At 42.5% G+C, this 25,791-nt stretch overlaps 1 long non-coding RNA gene across 1 annotated transcript in view; it reads left to right on the top strand.

Moving 5' to 3' along the window:
- LOC141983948 (uncharacterized) overlaps positions 1 to 25,791 on the top strand; it is a 62,622-nt gene that overhangs the window by 14,956 nt on the left and 21,875 nt on the right. The window contains exon 2 of the long non-coding RNA XR_012638587.1: positions 16,999 to 17,148. This is a non-coding gene — a long non-coding RNA (uncharacterized LOC141983948). The remainder of the gene's footprint in view (positions 1 to 16,998; positions 17,149 to 25,791) is intronic.

Below are 25,791 nucleotides of genomic sequence, written 5' to 3'. Positions count from 1 at the left end.
GGTGCTGTATGATAAGGGGTGATTTGGGTTGATTTGATTTGATTAGAGCTGGGCGAATGAATTATTTTTCAGTCACTGGCAGCTCTGAAAGATCAAAAAAATAAAATTGGTTCAATCCAAACCAAAACCAAAAATTCCAAAAAATGTTGGCAAATCAAAAAGGTCTGTTTTGAGTCAAACAAAACATCTTAAAACAAGGCAGACAAAGGATGGGAGAGGAAACAGAAGCTATGTCTATACTTACGGCTGTAGAATAAAGGCACAATAGATGTAGCTAAACACCACAGTGAAAGGCAAGCTGCAGCCACACTTGTCACTGCAGTATGTAACTACATCCTCCAGCCAGAGGCTCTGATAGTGGGGAAAGGCTCTGCCAGGGGAGAGACAGCAGTGAAAGGCTCCAGCAGTAGGATAATACACTGCTAGAAATAGCAGTGTAGACACGGGAGGCACTGCTTGGGTGTGTAGAACCTGTGTAGGGTCTGTAGCCTTGGGGGGTTAGGCATGTAGGGCACTCTACTCTACTTGCCTAAGCAATGCTGCACCATCTATTTATACCTGTGCTAGCTGGATGTGCAGTCTCTGTACTCTACGCAGTACCGTAAGTGTAGACACACCACGAGGCACACAGCAGTGAAATAACTTGCCCAAAGTCATGCAGCAACTGAGTGTCTGGGCCAGGAATAGTACCCAGTTCCCCGTCTAGTGGCCTATCTCACTAGATCATGGGTGGCGGGTATCACAGGCTGGGGGAGGCTATGCCTTCCCAAACAGCCAGGCGTGGCCCCGCCCACACTCCCCCCTAAGGCCCCCCGCTGTGGCTCCACCGTGTGATGGTCCCAGCTGATGAGATTTAAACACAGTAAGGGCGTGTCTACATAGGGACACTCGGAAAATTAAGTGTTAATTTAAAATGGAGTAGTTAAACACATTAAAGCCCTGTGTGGATGCTCACATTCAGAACTGGCCTTTAAGTGCCAGTTTATTTTAATTCGCTTCCAAAGGTGAATTAAACTAAACCAAATTAAGGCCACTTTAACTGTGAATAAGAGCATCCACACAGGGCTTTAATGTGGTTTAACTATTCCGCTTTAACAGTTAATCCAGATTAATTTCCCTGAGTGTTCTTGGGTAGACAAGCCATTGGAGTTAATTTATTTAATATTCCAATAAATATTTTTTTCCATATTTCCCAATTCTATTAAAAATGAGCCTTGTAAAACATGCTGCACTGGATGCATTGGCTAAACAATTTTTTAAAAAAATCTAACAAAGAGTTAGATCTAAGCAGTGGCACTGGGTACTTCAGCTGTCTAATTCATCTAAAGAACCAGTGCATGTTTTAATTATTTCACTGCAGTAACATGCATCATGGTGTTTGTTTAGGCATCTAAAAAGGCAAAGGGTTAAACACTTTGCAAAACTTTATTTTAAGATGTTCAGTAATCTTTCTAGAGGAGAATGCCTGAAGAAGAAGCAAGTTACTGTGAATAAGATTGAGTTCCAGGCATTGGCCTGAGGAAGAGATTGTTGGAAAACACAGCAAATAGCAACATCTGTCTACTCTGGGATCATAGTTAGCTTTTTCCAGTACATAATTTCAGCCAGTATCAGTTGCCAGTTAGTGCCATGGAACAGGAGGGGGTTTTGCTGTTGTGTTTTACAGCTCATACGTTTCTTTTGGTGAGTGCTATTATGCAAACAGTTATTTTATGGGTTGTGTCTCTGATGGCGTAATTTAGCTACTACCCCAGTGGGGGCTTCCTGGGGAGGAAAGGCACCTGACGTTTGAGTTAGGAATGCCTCTTAGTCCTGCTCATTCTTCTAGTACTCAGAACCTCTCTTTCTCTTTCTGTCTCTCAACCATCCTTCCCTCTCCCACAGTTGGCTAAGGCTGATTCAGATAATGTTGCCAGAACCTCAGCCACAGTGGGTGCCAAGATTGTTGGTGTCCACCCCACTAGGCACAGCTCAAAGTAATAATGAGATATCTACCATTCCTGCTCCAGTGCCACCTGAGGTGGGCTATAAAGCTGCTTTGTGCTCACAGAGCTTTACAGAGAGATAACTTGAGACTCACCAGCTTGGACACATTCACAAAGGGATCAAAATCCATTGAGAGAGAATGTGATGGGGAGAGGAGCATGCACTGAATCTTGAGCCTTGCTGATGAAGTCCTAATTGAATGGCTTTTCAGGGGCCTCAGTTTTGTCTGAACCAGCCCTGGAACTGGTTTTTCTCAGGATATGTCTACCTGTACCACTGCAGCTGTGCTGCTGTAAGGTCTCCCATGTAGCCGCTCTATGCCAGTGGGAGAGAGCTCTCCTATCAGCATAATTAAACCACCCCCAATGAGTGGAGGTGGCTGTGTTGGTGGGAGAATGGGTGCTTTTGTCCGTGAAACTTATGTTGGTTGGGGGGGTGTTTTTTTTCAAACCCCTGACCAACAAAAGTTTTACCGATAAAAGTGCTAGTGTAGACAAAGCCTCAGTAAGTGAGCTGTCATTTGTATGTCACAGAATGCAAACAATTCCGCATGTAATGTATTTCCTGCAAACACAGTGTAAGAATACAACAGAATTCAGACGTCATAGCTGGACATGCCCTTAAAAACAGGATCTGCAGACTAACTGCATAGAAACAAATAACTAAGCCTCTGCGAACATGACCAACAGCTGACCTCCAACTTAGGCACAGCTGAGAAAAAGCTTCATTGTATTTTCAATATTTACTGTAGAATGAAGTAGCTTCAAAACCACATTTATTCTGCAAGAGAAAGTCTTTCAAATGGTGGTCAGTGAAAGCCCATTCAAACTGCAATTGATTCTGGAAACGTGGTGTGCCATAACTGCAGTTACGCTGAGTACTGACTGATGTGCTATGCTGAGCAGTTCTGTACTGAAGTGGAGAGTGATTCGTTTACAGATTCCGTATTAAACTTGGAGCAGTGGAGAAAAATGTGGTCTAACAAAAGGAAAAAAAAACCCCAAAACCACAGGAGCCTTTTCTTTACACGTTTTCTGTAGTGAAACCTCCAACTGAAGAGGACAAGATGAGTCTTTGATTGATGTTACTATATCAATACATTTGGGCCGGGACCCCACTTTGTAATTGAAGATCCGTACCATAACTCTATCTCTGGTTCCATTCATGACCATACAGAAATCATTAAAACCTCCAGATAATATTTATCTCCAAACACCTGAGGTCCTTAATCCACCATCATTTTTGGCCTAAAAATTTACTGGGCCTGATTCTGATGTCAATGGCACTGGTGTAAATTGGGAGTAACTGCACTTAAGTTGATAGGGTTTACACTGATTCTCACTAGTGTAAGTGCCAACTGAATCAAGCTCAATGAGTATAAAGAGGTTTCCCCTGTTTCCTATCATTTGGTGCCACTGTAGCTGCATGTTAATATCTAAATATAGCTGCTCACCTTGCAGTCAATAGTCTCTCATTCATGTATATTGCTGAATTTGGGCCCTAATGTACAATCAAAATTAACAGATGTGTCTTGGGAGGAAAGGGAGAGCCCTGCTCTGAGACAGGACTCCCTGCTGCTGGGCACTTACTATGACACATAACTTCCCCCAGGGCTTGGTTTTGCTGTTTAACTGCTTCCTTACTGTAAATATCACTGAGGTTGGATGGGTTTCAGAGTAACAGCCGTGTTAGTCTGTATTCGCAAAAAGAAAAGGAGTACTTGTGGCACCTTGGAGACTAACCAATTTATTTGAGCATGAGCTTTCGTGAGCTACAGCTCACTTCATCTGATGCATACTGTGGAAATTGCTGCAATTTCCACAGTATGCATCAGATGAAGTGAGCTGTAGCTCACGAAAGCTCATGCTCAAATATATTGGTTAGTCTCTAAGGTGCCACAAGTACTCCTTTTCTTTTTGAGGTTGGATGGTTTGGTTTTTTTTCCTTCCCACAGGAAGATATCTTTGACTGTCTGATTTGTGACTGTCTGGTTTAATGTGCCTTGTTCCATAGGGAAGTGGAGACAGAGAAAGCAAAAAGGCTTTGTTGAATACACCAACTAATCTCTGCTACTCATTTTTTCCTGTGGGTTGTCTGGCCAAAGCTGACCCCTTGTGCTCCAGATATAACAATTGTTATTGGAGGCACTAAGATTGCTATCAATGTATCATGGGTACAGAAGATTAGAGAGACCGTTACAAGGTCACCTGGTGATACAGGAGAAGAGAAGATTTCTTTATGTAGAAGCATGGAGAGAATAGGAATAAATCTTTCTCAAAAGATTGATTTGTAACATTGTCCTTTCAAAAAACCATAGCTTGCTTCTGCATAAAACTGCACTGAGCTGTGTATTGATTGAGAGGACAATCAATATACATGGGGCTCATATAAGTTCTCTGCCAGCAGTAAAGTTTAAGGATGATGTTTGACAAATAAAAAATTGGCTAAGTATAATTTGCATGTACTATAGTCCCCAAATATGCAAGAGAAAATCATCACATTAAAAAAACCCAACCAATTAGTGCATTTTCTAGAAATTGAGGGATTTTTCCTTCATTGTGATCCAGTTTATTTTCTCTCAGATAAGAAGAGTTACTTTACCTCTGCAGACCATGCAACTTGGAACTGCAACTTAGAACATAATCAGAAATGTATCTTGTTTGGATAATGAGGAAAACTTTCTTAGTTAGTTTTGTGTTCTTGTGGGACTGGGACAGAATGTTAAAAATGTGTCAAAAGAATCACACCAAACTATTTGCAGATTAGAGGTGTGTGTGTGTTTTCTTTTTCTCCCTTCCCCCTCCCACCCATGTTTCTCTTTGTCTACAAATTAGGGCATAAATTTCTAATGTATAAACAACACATTCTGGCTCTAACAACTGAATGTGTGGCCTTGTCTACACTACAAAGTTTTGTCGGCAAAAGTTATGCCGCTTTAATTAAAGTGCTTAATTAAAACCGTTGTTGCATGTCCAAACTAGCTACTTGTGTCGGCAGAGTGCATCCACACTAGCAGCTCTTGCATCGACACAGAGAGCAATGCATTGTGGGTAGCGGTCCCACTGTGCAACTGGCCACAGGGTGCTTTGGGAAGGGTTTGCAATGCCTCATGGGGCAGGTACAGCATCACATGGTGCAGGTTTCTCAATCCCATTGTTCCGGGGCATCCTAGTAGATTATCAGCCACTTTTTCAACTGAAGTGGCGGGAGGGTGGGAAAAGAGAGGAGAGTGGTGTGTCTGGGGCGGGGGAGACAGCAGGCTGACCGACCTATCCTGAGGCGGGGAGACGCCACCCCCCACGTCAGCCCCAAGAGATCAAAACAGTGAGCAGAGTGGTCAGGGCAGGCATTGAGGGATCCTGGAGGAAGATAGTTATATCAGCAAAATAAACAGCAGTGTCTACACTGATGCTTTGTCGTTTTAACTTTGCAGCAAAAAGCTTTATGCCTCTTGTTGAGGTGGTTTTATTTTGTCGTCAAAGCAGCAGAGTTTTGCCACCAAAAGTAGTTTTGTAGTGTGTACACCTCCCCTGCTTTGTTGGCAAAAGGCAGCTTTTGCCAACAAAACTTTGTAGCGTAGACAAGGCCTGTGTCATCATTGCAACAGAAATGGAACTTGGAGGCCTAATTGTCATTTACACCAGGAGCACCCTACTGCTCCCTTTAGGCTCCTTTACAAGTCCAAAGCAATGAAAAAAGGTCTAAATATAAATAAGAACCAGGTCCTTTCTGTCAAGTCTCTTTCTCACATACACACACACACCTTATTAAATGTGACCATCTGGTCAGTATGAGAGAGACAAGGTGGGTGAGGTAATATCTTCTATTGGACCAACTTCTGGTGGTGAAAGAGACAAGCTTTTGAGCTCCACAGAGCTCTTCTTCATGTCTGGGAAACATACTCAGGCTATGGCTACACTGGCACTTTACAGTGCTTCAACTTTCTTGCTCAGGGGTGTGAAAAAACACCCCCCTGAGCACAGCAAGTTGCAGCGCTGTAAAGCACCAGTGTAAACAGTGCCCCAGCGCTGGGAGCCACACTCCCAGCACTCTAAGCTAATCCCCCCCGTGGAGGTGGAGTACCAGGAGCGCTGGGAGAGCTCTCTCCCAGCGCTGGCGCACGACCACACTCACACTTCAAAGCGCTGCTGCGGGAGCGCTCCCGCAACAGTGCTTTGAAGTTTCCAGAGTAGCCATGCCCTCAGAATGTCACAGCTCAACTCAGCGTGGAACAGACTCTTGAGCAGAAGGAGTCCAGAACGTCTAGGAAACCATTCAAAATGAAGTGGGCAATTAACACCTCTGCAGTCATAGGAAGCAAGGAGAGTTAGGGCTAGTCTACATGGGCAACGCCAAAGTGCTGCTGTGGCAGCGCTTTAACATGGCTTGTGTGGTCGTGGCAGAGCGCTGGGAGAGAGCTCTCCCAGTGCTCTCAAAAACCCACCTCCACGAGGGGCGTAGCTACCAGTGCTAGTAGCGCGGGTCCCAGCGCTGGGGCACCGTCTACACTGGCGCTTTACAGCGCTGAAACTGGCTGCGCTCAGGGGGGTGTTTCTTCACACCCCTGAGCAAGAAAGTTGCAGCGGTGTAAAGTGCCAGTGTAAACAAGCCCTTAGAGAGTTACAGATCACTGTAATGAGATATAAAATCCGTGACTCTATTTAGTCCATGATTTTTGGTGTCTAGCAGAGTTATGAATTTAAATTCCCCAGCTTATCTTTTGAAAGTGTTGTGCAGGTTTCCTTTGAGGACAAGAAGTGAGAAGTTGGCTATGGGGTGATTGTTTTGTGAAAAGGGTTTGCCAACAGGGGATAGGTTGTTTTTGTCTGTCTTTTGTGTGTGTGTGTGTGTGTGTGTGTGAGTTCAGTTGAGAGTGTAGTGACTGTCTGGTTTCATCCCCATAGTTTCTGTTGGGCCATTCGATGCCCTGGATGAGGTAGAGCACCCGTTGTGATAGGCATGTGTAGCTCTTGCAAGGTGTGTTATGGGAAATGTTGATCATCACAGCAGTGGAGCTACGTTGCCGGTTTTGCACCTGTTGTTCTAGCAGGGTCTGGTGACACTTTGAGCTGGTGAGTCTTGGTCTGTGGGGAGTTTGCTTCTGATGATGAGCTCGGTGAGCCTGGGGGATTGTTGGAAGACCAGAGAAGGGGGTTCAGGAAAGAACTCATACAGAAAAATGGCAAAAGACCAAAACACCCTGTCACCCATGGGGGCACACTTTCCTCAAAATGATCACTCAATAGCTGACTCCTCAGGGCTTGTCTCTACATACAGCGCTGCAGTGGTGCAGCTGCACTGATATAGCTGCGCTCCTACAGTGCCTCTGATGAAGATGCTCTATGCCAATGAGAGAGAGCTCTCCCATCGGCATAATAAAACCACCTCCGTGAGAGGTGGTAGCTGTGTCACCAGTGTGAACAGAGCTATGTCACCATAGCTTATGTTGGTGTCACTTACGTTGGTGTAATTTATGTCACTCAGGGGAGTGGTCTAGTCACACTCTATTCAAATTATGCCAACATAAGCTGTAGTGTAGACGTAGCCTCAAACCTCATCCTCAAAGGAAACCTGCACAACACTTTCAAAAGATAAGCTGGGGAATTTAAATTCATAACTCTGCTAGACACCGAAAATCATGGACTAAATAGAGTCACTGGCTTTATATCTCATTACAATGATCCGTAACTCTCTAACTCTCCTTTTTTCCTATCACTGCAGAGGTGTTAATTGCCCCACTTCATTTTGAATGGATTCTTACAAGTTCTTGACTCCTTATGCTAAACAATCTGTTCCACCTTGAGTTTAGCTGTGACACTCTGAGATCTTTCCCAGACCTGAAGAAGAGCTCTGTGGAGCTCAAAGCTTGTCTCTTTGACCAACAGAATCTGCTCCAATAACAGATACTACCTCACCCACCTCCTCTCTCTCTCTTTCTCTGGGTATGTCTATACAGCCGACGTTAAAGTGCGGCAGCGCTTTAACGTGGCTGTGTAGTTGCGGCAGTGCTGGAGAGAGCTCTCCCAGCACTGTAATAAAACCACCTCTGCGAGGGGAATAGCTCCCAGCTTCCACAATACAGTAGACATTTAATAAGAGACTCTGCTGTGACTCATCTGGATAGTCCTTCCTCTTTTGCAAAAATTAATCATTCCAAAGGGCAGTGTCACTGATGAATGAGTAAACATCTTGGCTTTACAAATACAGAATTTATAGAGTAAAGCTTGGAATTTTTATTTTTTCCCCTTTAATCCTTTGATATAACTTTCTAGTAAGTCAGACTTGGCGCTTGGAAGCTGTGATGGATGAATCCTGCCCTTCTGGAGATTCCCTTCCCTCCTCCTCCTCGAACCATCTCTCTAGTTTAAGTGTTGCCAACTCTTAAACTTATCATGTATCATGTGTTTTTCTTAGAACCTTAGCTCCTGTCAGGTGGTCATGTAGAAATCCCAACTTCCATCATTTTAAAAAAGGAAAGCTTTTAGCCCTAATGGTTATAGAGGTGGACTCAAATAACGTGTTCCGAATGTATCTGAAATGCTCAAAAACCAGAAGACAACTGAAAAGAACCCCACATTTATTTTTTAAAGATCTACTGATTTTAAATCAGTCTCATGATTTTGGGGACCTGACTCATCATTTTTTTGTTTGTTTTTAAAGGCCTAGGATGACACTGAGTCTTCTCTGATGGGTCCCTGAGTCAATTCTTGTTGCACACTCTCTCCCATCAGTCAGAGCATATTGGCTGGCTGACAGACCCCTTCTGCCTGAGCTCCAAAGATGAGTGTTCTGTATCATGGCCCTACATATTAATAGGCCACATCTCTATAATAAAACGGCAGACCATAGAGGGCTTCATTCTCCAGTCCAGGGTTCTCTGGTCTTCACTCTGAGTAATAATGGTATACAATATGGTGCATCTGTGAATTATCTGCCAACACAAATCTTTTTCCAGTTTCCAAGAACCCAGAAGATCCAAGAGTGGCATCAGCCACATCTCATTTGTTGTGTCAGCCAGTTTTGACAACCAAGGGATGGCAAAACAGACACAAAAATTAAACCTGAAACAGCTTAAGCAGGCAGCTTTGACAGAAATATCTCTTCTGTTGCCTTTTCCACTTCTTTGAAGTGAACAATTGTTCCAGCTGATGGCCACAATATTCTAAAAGAGTGTTTCTTTTTAGACAAAGTAGACTATGCTCCTGTCACTTTCTATGTGGTAGAAGAACTCCAAACACAGGGGTTCTCACATTTGTTTCACCTCATTTCTGACAACCTGCCTCTTTTAGTTTAATAAACACTTCACTCATAAAAAGTATATCTTAAGCACCATTTCCCTGTCTTTATTAATTATTTATTATTAATACTTATTAGTAGTAGTAGTTTTATTAGTATTATTATTTGTGAAACTAAGAGAAGGGTGCGGTCCTGTGAGCCAGTATTTCAGAATTTGTTTTACCATTAGACCTGCAGTGATGTATGTTGCCCGGATCATACCCTGTGAGTGAACCAACCTCCATCATACCCCAAAGTTTCCTCTTTATGTCATGTCTACTCTAAAGACCTTACAGCAGCACAGCTGTACCACTGCAGTTGCACCACTGTAAGGTCTCCCGTGTAGCCACTCTATGCCAGTGGGAGAGAGTTCTCTTTGGGGTATGATGGAGGTTGGTTCACTTACAGTGGGTAAATTACATTAAAGTCCACAAACCCAACCTATCAGGCAGTTTTTGATCCTTATTAATTAAAAAACATTCCCATCCACTTCTAGAGAATTCCACTTGATTAAAAAGCAAACCCATTATTTTGAAAAAGAAATATTTGGTGGTCCAATGCATCGCTGCATCATGGGGAGACCCAGATATTTGCACTACTTCAAGCCTCCATATGTACAGGCTGAAATGATCAGGTTGTGCTTTGGGTAGGATTATAATGGTAGTTCAAATGCCAGGTGCCTTCATCTCAGAGCAATGCCATGGAGCAATATCCACCTCCCAAGAGCATCTGGCCTAATTCAGACATAGTTACTCCAGAAATGAATTTCTTGAGAATGCACTGCAGTACTTGATTCTCCTCTCATTTTTAAGTATGTTATACTGATGTAACTCCTTGAACCTCAGTGGAATGAATTTTGATTTACCCCAGTGTAATTCAGGAAAATGAGGCTCCTCCTATTAAAAGGAAAAATATTGTTCCTTATTTCCCTTCTCAACTGATGCCCCCATGAAGAGGCACAAATATTCTCTTTCTCTCTGTCTCTCTGGAACTTTAAAATCCCACCTCTCCCATGGAAAGCAAGGTTTTTTTGGTTTGTTTGTTTTAACTACATCAATACTATTCAGTGGAATTCATTGCTTAAGGCAGGAAATAGTATTGAATATCTACTACAGAATTTTCTTCATATATACTGTGTACAAGAAAGAACGTGTGATGCTGTGGTATGAAGGTTTAATCAGCATATTTGGAATAACAGTAATACTTACACATGATAAAGCAAGGGAACTGTAAAGATCAGCGCATCTCTGCAGTCCAAAGTTGCATACCGAAAGATTCAGTTCAGATAGATTTTTGGATAAGTATCCACCATTTGGGTGCTTCTTGGAACTGAACCAAACTTCCAGACAGTTTCAGACTAAGTCATTATTAGCGCTCTCACATCTTTGGTTTTCACATGAAAATAAAGTATATTTATCCAGATTAAGGGATAGTGATGTTTGGCATTGTATTAAACTTGGCTAGCTTGCAAGTGAGCCCATGACATACTCTTCCCACAATGGCTAATGTACTGTCTAGCCTGGGCTTCAGTGAAGCACTATTGGCAATACATGGAAAAACAGTTGTTTTGACAAAACAGAAAAAGTTGCAAACGCCTGCAAGTGTGAGGTGAATACAAATAAAGGAAAATGTATGAAGCAATGCCAAGCCTGCAATCCTAATCCATGCTGTCTCCATAAAGCCCCATTAGTGGTTTCAGAAATTATTCTTACTATTTTAGTTAGTTTTTAAAACAGGGGCCACAAGCTGCCGAAAAGGGCTCCAGTGCTCAGATTAATACATAAAATACAGCGGTGGTAAAAGAAACTATGTTAACAATGCATTTGTAAATTTATTTCTGTCTTTGAACTCTGTTTATACATCACTCTGGAACTCAGCTGCTAGCAGTTAGCTCCAGCATAACTCTGGCTTATCCAAATTTGATGCCAAGACAAAAAGAAAAAGATTTCCTTTTCTCAGTAAGAGGTTTTAATGGGGGAGGGGAATGAAAAGAAAAACGGAAATGCTCTTGTTGGATTTTCCTTACGTGACCATTTTTCATTGGCCTTAAAGTGCCCACATATGCCTTTAGAAACAAAAGGGAAAGATTTCAATTCGTGGCGATACAGCATGTGAGTGGAATATCAGGAATCCTGTGATTCAGCATGAGTTTTTCTAGTAATGAAAACCAATATGAAAACCTTCCTGCTGCATCTGAGCTCAATAAAATGTCCTAATTTTCAAAGAAACATTCTCAGGGCATTGTCAAGAGAAAAAAGTACAAAAATGCATTTCTCAAATGTCACTGCTTCATGGAGAACAGCAAATTCTTCTAGGACCCAGATCAACATTGCATTGAGTCAATTCACACCCAAATTCTTTGAAGTACTCATACAGAAACCAGCTGGGAGAAGTGTCCTGTGAAAAGAATTTGTTGAATTATTCATAGCGAATAATATCCATTGCGAATTTAGCTTTTATTCCTTTCAGGAGTCCACAATTCAGTCTTGATCTCTGAGAATGTATTTGTTCTATAAAAGTATTTGAGAAACAGTTTTACATGAACAAATTTTACTTTATGGGTTGTCTGAGAACTATTACTTAGATTAATTGTATTTCACTACTCTTTGTGGATGAATTGATTACCTATCAGTAAATCACATAGTATTGATTTAACTCACTGATGGGATGATTGAAACCTGTTAAACAGGAGCATAATGAATACAGAATGATGTGCTATTTAGTGGCCTGTGTGAAATGAGTTGCTGGACTTAGTTAAATTCTTAGTGGACAAATGTTCACAACACAGAAAAGCACAATCAACATTGATATTATTCTTATTTGAAGTCTCAGCAGAGAAATCAAGGAAGTAATGGACAGAGACTTTGGTGTCTTCAGATCAGCATTGATTAATATTAGTGGCATGATATAAAGAAGTTTTCATTGCCGCTAGCCATTCTTTACTTGTTCTATGGATAAATGAAAGATGTCAGTCTCTGTTGTTATTAATTCAGCACATTACATGAGCCACAGAGAATGAAGGTGAACAAAAGAAAGCTCAAGTTCCTTTTTGAAGTGTCACCTGAAAAACTGTCATTACATATATTAACACTTTGATTAATTCAAGACACAGCCTAAGTCCACCTTTGCTATAAGCCTTATGTCAATGAGAGTCAGAAACTTTGTCAGACTGGAAGTAAAAAAGGTTGCTTGAATCATTTGTAAATTGATGTAACTTTTTTCAATAGTTTATCCCTGGGAGGAGAACATATGTTTCATACCTATTAATATATTACATATATTTTAATATATGTTAGATATATGGGTAGACTGTTTTATATGAAGGGTTTATGGAGGACAGGAAAGATTCCAGAGGACTGGAAAAGGGCCCATGTTAATACAGTGCCCATCTATAGAAAAGGAAATAAGGACAACTCGGGCACATACAGACCAGTCAGCTTAACTTCAGTACCCGGAAAGATAATGGAGCAAATAATCAAGCAATCAATTTGCAAGCACCTAGAAGATAATAAGATGATAAGTAACAGTCAGCATGGAGTTGTCAAGAACAAATTGTGTCAAACCAACCTAATAGCGTTCTTTGACCGGGTAACAAGCCTTGTGGATGGGGGGAAGTGGTCAATGTGGTATATCTTGATTTTAGTAAGTCGTTTGATACTATAGAGACTAACAAATTTATTTGAGCATAAGCTTTCGTGAGCTACGCTGTAGCTTATGCTCAAATAAATTGGTTAGTCTCTAAGGTGCCACAAGTACTCCTTTTCTTTTTGCGAATACAGACTAACATGGCTGCTACTCTGAAACCTGTCTTTTGATACTGTCTCACATGACCTTCTCATAAACAAACTAGGAAAATACAACCTAGATGGAGCAACTATAAGGTGGGTGCATGATCATGGAGGAGGCTAGCCCCTAGCCCCTATCCTTCTGCCCAAGGCCCAGCCCCTCCCCCTCCTTTTCTGCCCCCCTCCCTGGCAGGAGTCCAGAGCACCCCTCACTGTGGCCTCCAGCCGTCCCACCTCAGCCCCGGGGCACATGAGTGTCCCCAGCCCGGAGTGCGGGGCGGTGCAGTCCCAGCACCCTGAGCCCTGGGCAGGTGGTGTGGCCCTAGCCCCAGCTCCAGCCTGGACTAAGGAAGATCAGGAAGTTGAGAACTGCAGGAAGGTGCCAGGGGATGGAGCATGGGAGGGGCCATGCCAGGTTGTTTGGGGAGGCACAGCCTCTCCTGTCCTATGATACCTGCCATCCATGTGCAAAACTAGTTGGAAAACTGTTCCCAAAGAGTATTTATCAGTGGTTCACAGTCAAGCTGGAAGGACATATCGAGTGGGATCCCGCAGGGATCAGTTCTGGGTCCAGTTCTGTTCAACATATTCATCAATGATTTAGATAATTGCATAGAGAGTACATTTATAAACTTTGTGGACGATACCAAGCTGGGAGGGGTTGCAAGTGTTTTGGAGAATAGGATTAAAATTCAAAATGATCTGGACAAACTGGAGAAATGGTCTGAAGTAAATAGGATGAAATTCAGTAAGGACAAATGCAAACTACTCCACTTTAGCAGGGAACAATCAGTTGCACACCTACAAAATGGGAAATGACTGCCTAGGAAGGAGTACTGCAGAAAGGGATCTGGGAGTCATAGTGGATTAGAAGCTAAATATGAGTCAACAGTGTAACATTGTTGCAAAAAAAGCAAACAGAATTCTGGGATGTTTTAGCGGAAGTGTTGTAAGCAAGACACGAGAAGTAATTCTTCCGCTCTTTTCCGCGCTGATTAGGTCTCAACTAGAGTATTATATCCAGTTCAGGGTGCCACATTTCAGGAAAGATGTGGACAAATTAGAGAAAGTCCAGAGAAGAGCAACAAAAATGATTAAAGGTTTGATGACCTCTGAGGGAAGATTGAAAAAACTAGGTTTGTTTAGTCTGGAGAAGAGAAGACTGAGTGAGGACATGATAACAGTTTTCAAGTACAAAAAGGGTTGTCACAAGGAGGAGTGAAAAAAAATTCTCTTTTTAAACTCTGAAGCTAGGACAAGAAGCAATGGGCTTAAATTGCAGCAAAGGCAGTTTAAGTTAGACATTAGGAAAAACTTCCTAACTGTCAGAGTGGTTAAGAACTGGAATAAATTGCCCAGCGAGGTTGTAGAATCTCTGTCATTGGAGATTTTTAAGAACCAGTTAGACAAACACCTGTCAGGGACGGTCTAGATAATACTTAGTCCTGCCATGAGTGCAGGGGACTGGACTAGATGACCTCTCGAGGTCCCTTTCAGTCCTACAATTCTATGATTCTATGCATCATTTAAATCCAATGAAACATGTTATTTATATGAAATTTTCATATATATGTTACATATACGCTTGGTCACCATGAGAACAGAACATTATTTAGGGAATTAACAGGTTCTGTTCTATCATCAGGGTCTTCCATCATTTTTCTTCTGCACTAAGGCTGTATGAAGTCATAGGGACAAGAATGTTGGATGACTTGAAAGAGAGCTAAGAACCTCACACTCACACTGCTGCAGATATGCAGCCCTGGAGTAAAACTATTAATTACATGTGGGTGAAACAACTAACTGAATCATTTGTTAAAATATTTCACAGTAAACAATGCTCACTGAAGAAACACACAGATCTCTCTAAAAAATATCATTCACCACCTAACAAGTCTGAAGCATAACTTTGAGCATTATATTCACTTCATGGGGGTAGATCATCCAATCCATCCCAGTTCTACTCAGAACCCGAGGTGGTGAGCAAAGTGGGGTGTATGCCATTTTTATATCTTCTCCCCCAATCCTAAAGCAGGCTGGGACTCAGCTGTAGGTCCATGCTTAACTTGTGCCCAGGTGCAACAACTCAAAGGGGGCCGTCCCAGCAGCCTTGGACTGTAAGAACTCAAGGGCAATCTTGCTGACATTACACACACAAACCGAGGGTCCTAGAGGAAGTGACATGGGTTTTGGCCAGCCTTACACTATTCTAGAGGAATCCTTAGCTATCTGACTAAGCTGATTTTGTGGTTGCCTTGTGCTTCTGGACTAGTGCAAAGCAGCCACAGTACGGGCCAGGTTATCACTCATGTTCTTTGATATTGATACTCACGTCATACCTGCAGTGGAGGATATGCACTACTCTATGCTTTGTCTTCATTTAAACTTGTTGTCTCATATCTTCCGGGAGAGAACTGGAACATCAGTAATACCATTGGGGTGGCTTGCTAAATACTGTGGACACTTCAGCTGTGGTGAAACAAATAACCCTGAGAAAGACAGTAAAGAACTTGCCAGCATTTAACCTCAAATTGTTTTTTATTATTTACTGGAACAACACTGATGATGTGCTTGAGCACAGAACATTCCTGTCCACAAGTATGTTGGAAGATAAGTAAGTTTAATGTCCTGATCTCCATCCAATTGAATTTTACTGCTGTTTAACACTTAAATCCTCTCTGTCTGTGCATTTACTCAAATCAAAAATGAGTGCACGCTAGGTGTGAAATGCTACCACATCAGAATGGTAGTGTTTTACATCCACATTCTACTGGTGTAAGTGACTACATGAAGTACAAGGCCATGGTGAATTGCATCCCGTGCATGCAGATAAAGGGATACTTAATGGTGATTCTGACTGGCTGCTGAAAAGTCCTCTTTCAAATTCTCTTTCTCAGTTCAAGCTGTGTGCCCCCGCCCCCTTCCCCCCAACTGCACAGAAAGGACTGTCTCGTGCATTCATGTGTAAAGTAACTTCCATATCCAGAGCTAAAGAACTGAAGCTGGAGCCCTTTTAGTTTATCATCACCGTTTCAAACTCTTATTGGAAATATAGGGCCTAGATGTAGCATTTAGTCGCAGAACCAGGTTCAAGGTGCTATAGATCTACACTGCCTCAGGAGAGTTCAGAGGAGGATTGTGCCTCAGGAGGTGCACTGGCACCAGGCCACCAACCTGCAGAGCACATAGGTGTGAAGTGAGAGCTGAGGCTGCGGCTTTGCCTCCTCCTCATCCCTCCCTGTCCTGTTTGGTTTAATGTCTGCCACCAGGGTCACACCAAAGGTCTGTAGGAGCCAGTCACAGGCCCATCATATTCATAATTACTGCAAACATTACATTTACACTAGCCCAGAGCAACACTATCTAATGATATTGAGAGAGGCACATTAGAACCAAGCTTCAGCACTTACCTAGTAACCGATGTCTCCACAAGTAATGGGGGGAATATATTCCAAGGGGAGCATATTGCCCTAAACTTAGATCTTGGAAGGTAAGTAAAGGAGAGTGACTCTCAAATACTTGGTTGTAAAATATATTTTTTCGTCCATATGATTTTCTGTAACTAAGTGGGAAGCTCAAATCAGATTTTATTTAAATGTTTCCATTGGCCATCGGCAGCCTGAACTAGTTAGCATATGAGCATTACATCCTAAACAATACACTGCCAGAGGATAATGGAACAGATATGACCCAACAGATCATGAAAGGTGATAAGTAGCAGCTGAAGTTATGAGCGTGAATAATACATAGCAAGAGAATAAGTTTTTTGTTTCTTTTACTTGTGAATGAAAGTTAATTCTTCTCTAGGAATTAGGCAATGAAACAACTAGGAAAAGCAGTAAATACTGCTACAAGTTGAGCTTTATTTCATTCTGAGGGTAAGGGAAAGGGGCTCAACACACTACAGATACAGTACATACACTGTGAGTTCCACTATGTTTATTTGTTACAGCCCTATTTTGGCCTAGGACGAGAGCCCTGTCTCTATGCTCTACTATTTTAAGAGTTACTTGTGCTTCAAGGTACCCCGCAGGAACAGTCCCTCGCCTCAGAAGAATGCTTGGATTGCAACTGTGGCTGGACTCTGCATACAGAGCTCAAGGTGGGAAGGACTTTTTGTGCCCTCTTTATTGCACAACCTGCAGGGACCGTGTATATTCTGGCACTATGTGCAGGGTGTGCAGGTAGCATTGCCAATCCCACACAGTCAAAAATCATGAGTCAAAAATCATAATTGGCTTTAAAATCATGATATTCAAACACAAAATAATACACTTAAAAAAATAATTGCCTTCTGGGTTTTAAGCCTTTAGAGTGCACTGGGGATACTTTTCAAGTTCTTCTTAGCAATAAAGAGGGATAGAAATGTACTATTTTTATAAAATGAAAGCTGAGCGTCTCAGATAATCACATGACTCCCAAAATGGATCTTTAAGAAAAATTCAAATTGGCGAGATGCTCAATAAAATTGAGGAGAATTGGCAAAACTGTAGAGAGAACATGATGTTGCCCCGCCTCTTCCCCATGGCCTCCACCCGAGCCCCACCCCCACTCAACCCCTTCCCTTAAGTCCCTGCTCTGCTCCGCCCCCACCCTGCCCCTTCCCCGCCCCTGCTCTGTCCCAGCCCCGCTCCCACTTTGGACCCCCAATTTGAGAAACACTGGTCTGTCCTGTGAAATCCGCATAGTATAGAGCAAAAGCACACACAAGACAAGATTTCATGGAGGGAGACCAGGTTTCGCCGTCTGTGACGTGTTTTTCATGGCTGTGAACTTAGTAGGGCCCTAACCATGGGACTCTGAGTTTGTTAAAGTCTGCTTTTGTGAAGTCCATTGTCCTTATTCCGTGGCTTTCACTCCTTCATTTCCTGAGAATCATGAAATCTCTCATTTCAGATCACTTTCACCCAAATTGACTTCTTCCTTCAGATTCGCTTATGCAGTGCGTCAGTACATTTCTACCGTTTACTTCAGCAGAGATCAATAAGCAAGAGAAAGATTATAAAGTAAAATAAATTTAATAATAAGTAATAGCCTTCTTCTCAAACTCTTCCCTCATAAGTAAAGACTGGCCAGAATTCCAGAATAACTGGGTTAGTTAAAAGATTGGCAGGGAAATAGTTAACAGTGCTGGATCATCACCAAGGTTTGTTTATTATATTTACTCTGATTTACCATTCTCTATAACCTAGTGAGAAGCTGAAAAAGCTGATTAAGAAAAGATAAAGGTAAAATGTATATCCATAATATTTTATTCACTTTTTTCTCTTTGCTTGATTTGTTACTTTTCCTTCTCCCAGTGGGCCCTATCCAAAGCCCACTGAAGTCAATGGGAGTCTTTCCGCTGACTCAAATGCACATTGTATCTATCTTAGTGTGCTGTGGATCAGAGGAGTCATTGAGGTAGATGAAAGGGGATCCACTGCAAAAAGGGGGCCTTGGAATGCTACACGGCATTGTATTCCCCAAACTGGACTCTTAAAAACATTCACCTAATGGGGGGCTGTTAGGTTTTTTTCCATACACAGAGAACAACCATATATTTTCAGTTTGAACTACTTTTATTTTAAAGTAAAGGAAACTTAAGGCTCTGTAAGATGCTATAGCAAGGCTGCCTCACAGAATGGCCATGACCTATGCAGGCAAGGAGACTCTTTTGAAATGTCAAGGTACAGTCAGAGAAAATAGTAATGACCGTACCTGAGCTTATACACCATGCTTTTTTGTTTTTATACAAAAAAAAAAAAAAAAAAAAGTTAGTCTTGTGGAAGGTCTGTATGACTGCAGATACCTGCTGTTCTTCTGGTTCCTTATCTACATTTTGAGGTCCGTTTTGTAATGTAACATTTTCATTTATATCATCTTCAGGCCAGAAATTACATGGTCGTCAGCCTCCATTTCAGCCTTTTCCATTCCTAACCTCTTATCTTGTATCAGCTAGTCAGTATATTTATCCACTTATTTCACAAGTAGTTTTTGTATTCTTTGCTTCCTTGTTTTCTATCTTTTTGCATTTTTTAAAGTTTTATTTAATTTCTTCCTCAGTTTGTATAAGTTACTGTGCCTTATCCTCTATCTGTTTTTCCTGCTGGATATTTTCTAGATATTTGTCTCTCATGCTGTCATAAATATAAAGGGAAGGGTAACCACCTTTCTGTATAGAGTGCTATAAAATCCCTCCTGTCCAGAGGCAAAACCCTTTCACCTTTAAAGGGTTAAGAAGCTCAGCTAACCTGGCTGGCACCTGACCCAATGGACCAATAAGGGGACAAGATACTTTCAAATCTTGGGGGCGGGAGCGGAGGTTCTTGTTTGTGCTCTTTGTTTACGTGGTTGTTCTCTCTTGGGACTGAGAGAGGCCAGACAGAAATCCATCTTCTCCAACCCATCCTAATCCAAGTCTCCAATATTGCAACCACTATAGGTAAGCCAGGTAAGGCGGATTAGTTTATCTTTTGTTTTATGTGAATTTTCCCTGTGTTAAGAGGGAGGTTTATTCCTGTTTTCTGTAACATTAAGGTTTTGCCCAGAGGGGGATCCTCTGTGTTTTGAATCTGAATACCCTGTAAAGTATTTTCCATCCTGATTTTACAGAGATGATTTTTACCTTTCTTTTTTGTTTAATAAAATCCTTCTTTTAAGAACCTGACTGATTTTTCCATTATTCCAAGATCCAGGGGTTTGGGTCTTTGATGATTTTGTAACGAACTGGTTAGGATATTATTCTCAAGCCTCCCCAGGAAAGGGTTTGTGTAGGGCTTGGGGGGATATTTTGGGGGAAGACGTCTCCAAGTGGTCTCTTTTCCTGTTCTTTGTTTAAAACGCTTGGTGGTGGCAGCATACTGTTCAAGGCCAAGGCAAAGTTTGTACCTTGGGGAAGTTTTTAACCTAAGCTGGTAAGAATAAGCTTAGGGGATCTTCATGTGAGTCCCCACATCTGTACCCTAGAGTTCAGAGTGGGGAAGGAACTCTGACACATGCATATCCTTATCAGGCAAAAATGGTCTGTATAAAGCCTACATGAGATTCAAGACAGAAGGTAAATTATAAATCCCAACAGACTTTGTTCAATATCATTTGCTGAATACTGTTCCTGGTTATGATGTCTTAACAGGATGTGCTTGATTGAATTTAGGATGGAAAAAAATAAAGTTCGTCCACTGTGAGCTATTTAGAAATAAGGGATGAGAGAAAAAAGTAAGGTAGGTCAAAACACAGACACACACACAAAAGGCAAGAGCATCATTAGCCTCATTCACCCACCTCCTTTTTATCTGGATTGTAAAGAACATCAACAATTGCTACCTAGCGGTGTATAGAAAACCTGGACAACTCAGTGATTTTCTTGGATTCATTTGTAACACATAGATGCTACATAAAGTAAACTAAGGTAGGAATACACTAATAAATTTTAATATGAATTGCATAGTGCTGGAATAATTAGTAGATAGGCTCAATGAAACAAAAGAGAAGAGAATCCTTTAACTTTGGACTGGGCTAGTAAAAATTCTAATTTCATGAAGAAACAACTAATTTAGCTTGTGTAGGCGGTCACCTACCACCCTACACTGGAACACATATGGCGGCTATGTCTACACTGCACACCTTACAATGGCGCCGCCCTGCTGCTACAGCCACGCTATTGTAAGGCACGCAGTATAGCCGGTCTTTGTCACCAGGAGAGAGCGCTCCTGATGAAAAAATAAAACCACCACCAACAGGGGCGGTAGCTTTGTGGGTGGGAGAGTATCTCCCGTTGATGAAGCACTGTTCACACCGGCGCTTTTTGTCATTACAACTTTTGTCGTTCAGGGTGTGTTTTTTCCACACCCCTGAGTGACAAAAGTTTTAATGATGAAAGTGCCAGTGTAGACAAGGCTGGAGTATCCTCAAACAACTACAACTAAAATTTGATGGGGACCCCATCCTGAAAGAAATCTTTTCTGAACCCCCTCTTCCGGCCTTCAAACAACCCCCAACTTCACCAAACTCATCATCAGAAGCAAGCTCGCCAGAGATCAGGACGCACCAACTCAAATCGACACCAGACCCTGCCAGAGCAACAGATGCAAAACCTGCAGACATATCCCCACTGCCACAATGATCAACAGTCCCCCACAACACACCTTTCAAGATCCATGGGTCTTACACATGCCTATCACAACATGTGGTGTACCTCATCCAGTGCATTAAATGCCGCAATAACAACTAGTGGGTTAAACCAGACAATCACTATGCTCTCAAATGACACCCAGGACAATGATAAAAGACAAAAACACTGTATCACCTGTGAGTGAATACTTCAAAAAGTGATCACTCTATATCTAACCTATCAGTGCTCACCCTCAAAGGAAACCTGCATTACACTTTCAAAAGATGAGCCTGGGAGGTTACATTCATAACTCTGCTAGAGAACAAAAATCATGGACTGAATAGAGACTCTGGATTTCTGGTTTATTACAATCTATAACCCACTAACGCACATGTGCGTGTGCACACACACACATACACAGCTGCTTTTTCCCTCCCTCAGACAGGAGGAGTGTTAATGGGCCACTTTACCTTGAATAGTCTCTTTAAATCTGTCAACTATTTATGCTAAACAATCTGTTCCACCTTATATATAGCTGTGACACTTTCAGGCTATGTCTACACTACACACCTTTTAGCAATGTCCACCGCCAATGAGTGCGGTAGCTTTGTCGGCAGGAAAGCGTGGCTGCCAACAAAGTGCTGTTTTCACTGGCACTTTTCATCAGCAAAACTTTTGTTGTTCGGGGGTGGGGAGGGGCATGTTTTTTCCACACCTCTGAAAGATGAAAGTTTTGTCATTCAGGTTCCACTGTAGACAAAGCCTCAGTAAATTTCCCAGACCAGAAGAAGAGCTCTGTGTAATCTGGAAAGCTTGTTTCTTTCACCAACAGAAGCTGGTCCAATAAAAGATGTTATCTCAGCCCCTTGTGTCTCTAATATGCTGGGGCCAACAAGGCCACAAAAACACTGCATACAAAGTAAGATTTACAGATTTATTTGGGCATAAGCTTTCGTGGGTAAAAAACCCACTTCTTCAGATGCATGGAGTGAAAATTACAGATGCAGGCATTATTTACTGACACTTGAAGAGAAGGGAGTTACCTCACAAGTGGAGAACCAGTGTTGACAGGGCCAATTCGATCAGGGTGGATGTAGTCCACTCCCAATAACAGATAAGGAGGTGTCAATTCCAGGAGAGGCAAAGCTGCTTTTGTAATGAGCCAGCCACTCCCAGTCCCTACTCAAGCCCAATTTGTTTTTGTGGCTACAGACTAATGCGGCTACGCCCTGATACTTGAAAGTAAGACTTGTCACCTGAGGTGAGGCAGGGTGTCAGCGCTAACTCAATTAATGCTGAGAACAATGGACACCCATGGAGACAGCACTTTGTGTATTGTGTGATCCAGGTGGAGACTTGAGTATTGACAAAGAAAAACTAAGCCCAGGATGATATGCTGAAGAGATCCTCCCCCTGCCCCCACATCTAAAAGACTGTATGGGATCTGAAAAAATGGCACAGGTTGCTGCCCATTAGAGGAGGCAAATTCTCATGAAAAGTGGATCCTAGCTCTCTGGACTCTAAAAGTGCTGCAAGGACTAACCTCTGTCTATGTACCTCATGGTGAGGAGAGTGTTAAACTGAGGTAAAACCTATGAACTGGAGTGCACTGCTTCCAGAGAGGCATGGAGGATCAGTGTTGTATATTACAGATGTCCAGAAAATAGGGGACTGGGCCTTGAGTGTAACCAAGTGGGGTATATAAATTGGTAGCCTGCATTGGGAAAGAGCAGGACTCAAGGAGCCTGGAGAGGAGAGCCTGTGTTATCAGCAGCTGATGGCTGGGTTTGTTTCCCCAGGTGGGCATGGAAAGGCTCCCTCCTATTGTGAGCCAGTGGTGGTGATTCACCCTAGACACCTCGGGTGACCCTGAAAAGCTTCATACCCTCCATACTGTTCCTTTCAACCCTGAACGCCCTCTTATTATTCATGGATCCTTTAGGAACTGTGCTGCCATTGGCCAAGCAACTAGTACCTGCACAAAACCACCCATCTCTGAGCCTGAAATAATGTTGTTTCAAACAGGATGATCATTGGTGAGGTTATCCCAGAGAGTGAGTATCTGGATCCTCTAGGGAGAATACTACTGAGAGTACCACAAGATGGGCCCAATGAGGATTGTAAAGCTACTCTTCCCTGATAGAACCTTTGAGGGAGGATGGTGGTACCCCTGCTTGCCCCTTGAGTGTGAGACAGCTGCCATGAAATAGAAGGGGCAAGCAGTTTTTGCTCCCTGTGCCAGTGAGTCTGGCCTTTACCCTGCGGATTAAATACAAAGAGAAAGGTTGTGACTGGTACTTATTCAGGTGCACAGTGAGAGGAGAAGGCCGAAGGAATTTTTCCTTAAACTGTAAACTTGCAAGGGCCTGGGACAATGTCCTAATTGTCTCCACACGTGGTGTGGTTCAGGATATGCCTATGTGGCTTAATCTAACTCAAAACAGTTTTCACTCCTGCATATGCCATTTTATGCCCAGCATTGTCATCATTACTTATATGAGACTGAGTACCAACCCATGGCTGTCAAGTCATTCATGTACATAGCTCTCCTGCCCTGACTGGCCCCACCTACTTTTGTATGTCCTTGCCGCTTCTCGCCAATATGAGGAGAAGGATGGAGAATTGGTATAAGAGGAAGATTCACAGGTAAAGACAAGTTTGAATTTGGAATCCCTTCTTAAAGAGAAGTCTTATTACCCTGATGAATTGATACAACCTAGGTCTCACTGGATTCCTAGGACTGAATACTATTGATGAGTTGTTTCTACATTCCATTGTCCCAGGGTAATTTTATTTCCTTTTTCCAGTTTTTTACTCAATTCAGTGCTAAAGTAACTAAGTCTTCAGCAATTGAAGACTGAGGATTATAGAGTTTGATGGGTGATAATATCATACATATATTTAAAATTCTCTGCACCAATGAATTCCACTCTTAAAAAAAAATCAAAAGTCTTTTTGGGGAGCGGAGGGATAGATAAGGAAATGGCTTGACCTCAACTCCACCCCCAAACATGGAAACCATGTTTAGAATTAATCGGGCTTCTTTTCCAGTGTGAGAATGCTAGAGAGCCTTAGATGGCGCCTAGCTACCATGCTAGTCATTATAAGGGTCTACTTCTCCTTGGCTTGCTGCAAAGGCAGCTGCCACAGGAAAGGGAGGGTTTCACTTACTATTCCCTTCCCCTCCCATTAGACATGAGTAATTTTTTGGGGGGGGGAGACAGGGACATGGAAGGTTGTATATCTGATTAACATACCAATAAAGCTGGAACATGTAGGAGAAGCTACCTGGTTCCCTTGAAAAGACCAGGAAGGGAACCACCTAGGGCATTGGTTCTCAACCTATTTACCATTGTGGGCTGCATCCACACAATATATATACTACCTATACGGCCCTGAGGATGTCACATGGGCTGCACATGTGTGCTGATTGGGCCTCAAGTGGTCCACAGACCGCAGGTGGAGAACCACTGACCTAGGGGGTAGCAGATAAGGGGGGAAGGCAATAAGCTTGCTTTAAGACAGGGTCTAAAGGCATGCAAGTGTGTGTTGGGGGGAAGGGGGAACAGGGGGGAAAGTGGCTTAGGGCAAGTAGGTGGCTCATAGTGGGAGGCCGGTAGGATTGTTCTTTTGGATTTAATTAATTGAACTTGAACCAGCAAGCAACCCTGAAGAGTGACCCAGAGACTATAAAGTGGATACTCAAGTTCTGTTTGCAAACACCATTGCAAACCACACCGGTGGACAGAGCTCTAATTGCCCTGTAGTGCTGTTTCTGTTCACTATAGCCTTATGCTGTTTCCCTTTCTGCATTTGCTGATTTGCAAGTGGGCGAGGCTAGAGAGGAGAGGTAAGAGAATGGGTAGTCAAGCAGAGATTCTTGCAGTTAGTAGTCAGCTATAGCAGAGGACTCGAAGCCATTTCTGTAGTTGTGGGGTTCTCATTACATTAAAGTTATTCTGATTTTAAAGGAGAGTGGCCAGGAGGACATATTCATTCAAACACTCTAATATTTGTAGAACTCTGTGAGAACATCAAGATTTTCCCACATAGACACCTTTACAAGATCAGGCCTAAGGGTATTTCTTTTACTGGCTTTTAGCTCAAATCCTACAGTCCACACAGAAAAATCTCTGATCTTTAGGCTCAGATGAATTTACCTGGCTCAGAGTGTAGATCAGAGCACAGGTTCTGCTTCAACTCAGATTGGAGCCACACTTGGTAGTCAGGATGCAAACTAAATAACTTTGGTACTGATAGTTCCCGATTGCCCTTCCTACAATCCCCCCAGTTCCCCAATAATTCAGGTAGGGCTTTGCTATGAGGACGCTCACACCCGGACTAGGCTAACCTGAGTTCTCAGACTCACCTGGTCGGACATAGTCTTAGCCCTGGTGTACACTGCAAATGTATGTTGGTATAACTATGTTGCTCAAGGCAGGGTGTGGAAAATCCACACACCCTTGAGCGATGCAGCTATACCAACCTAACTGCTGGTGTAGACAGTGCTGTGTCGATGGGAGAAAGTCTCCTGTTGGCATAGGTGACACCTTCACTAGGCACTACTGAAGCTTTGCTGTTGAAGCACTGTAAGTGCAGACAAGCCCTATGTCACCAATTGAGGGAATAGGACTCTTCTTGTCCTTCCCTTTA

The sequence above is a fragment of the Natator depressus genome, chromosome 3 (genome assembly GCF_965152275.1).
Source record: "Natator depressus isolate rNatDep1 chromosome 3, rNatDep2.hap1, whole genome shotgun sequence".
NCBI classification, from domain to species: domain Eukaryota; kingdom Metazoa; phylum Chordata; order Testudines; family Cheloniidae; genus Natator; species Natator depressus.
Note: the sequence above shows the minus strand (reverse complement) of the source record. Positions and strands in the feature narration are given on the sequence as shown.